Below are 1,038 nucleotides of genomic sequence, written 5' to 3' on the forward strand. Positions count from 1 at the left end.
CACAGGATAATTGCATTTTTTAAAAAGTCAACCCTTAAATCATCCTTTTTTTTAAGAATTATTTTTTAAATTTTATTTATTACTAATTTTTAATTTGCTATAGGGCATGTGTGCTCACCAGAAAGAGACAGAGAGAGAGAAAGCAAGCTACCAGGTCTGGCACTAAACCACAGTCAGCCATGTGGGAGTCCAAAAGCTCAACCACCACGTCATCTGCTGGCCCAGGATAATTGTATTTTTTTTTAATTGAAAGAATTTGTTTATAAATCTGTTCATCATGAAAAAATATGGAACGCTTCACGAATTTGCGTGTCATCCTTGCGCAGGGGCCATGCAGGATAATTGTATTTTAAAGGTAGAATCAGAAACCTACTTTTATGTTTGTATATTTATGTATACTTGAATTCATACAAATAAATGTCTATCAGATCCTTCAGTTCAATTTGTTACATAAGTAATGTGCCAAGTAATAAATTAGAGTTTAGATCTTTCATGTAAAATTGCTGAGTTATTTTACACCTGGATCAACAGAGGTTCCCTTTGTCATCAAATTATTCTGTTAATCCTCAATGCTTTTTGCATACTCAACCATTCTTTTGAGACTCCTTTGGATAGTTCTGACCTAATTTCATTTGTTCATATATTAAAACGCTGTCACAGACTTCATTTCCCCCTAAAAGACAGACCACGCTACCAGCAGGTGGAGACTCGGAGCGCCTGCTCTTCCGGCTCAGCAGCACCAACCCAGCAGCTGCACGCGGGCGGCCAGACCAGCGCAAGCGCACTTGGTGAAAGGAACAGGGTCCGGCTCTGGCTTTTAGCGAGGTTTCAGCCCTGTACCTGCGTCGTTCTTCCTTTTGAGGAAAGAGGAGGAGGCATCAGTTCTCCCCGCTAACCCCTGATTCCCGTCTCGCCGCTGCAGTGGGCACTCCTGAAGTCACCGCCGCTTCCTATCGCTCCCTCTAGCAGTTTGGCCACGGTTGCATATGGAGTAGTTGGTGCACACTCCATAGCTGTGCTGGGGACTTTTCCCGAAAG

General features: G+C 42.6%; 1 pseudogene; it reads right to left on the bottom strand.

Moving 5' to 3' along the window:
* Window positions 1-281: 281 nt before the first annotated feature.
* On the bottom strand, window positions 282-415 carry LOC114010013 (uncharacterized; annotated as a pseudogene).
* Window positions 416-1,038: the final 623 nt, after the last annotated feature.

The sequence above is a fragment of the Tupaia chinensis genome, unplaced genomic scaffold, assembly GCF_000334495.1.
Source record: "Tupaia chinensis unplaced genomic scaffold, TupChi_1.0 Scaffold000682_1, whole genome shotgun sequence".
In the NCBI taxonomy this organism is placed as follows: Eukaryota; Metazoa; Chordata; class Mammalia; order Scandentia; family Tupaiidae; genus Tupaia; species Tupaia belangeri.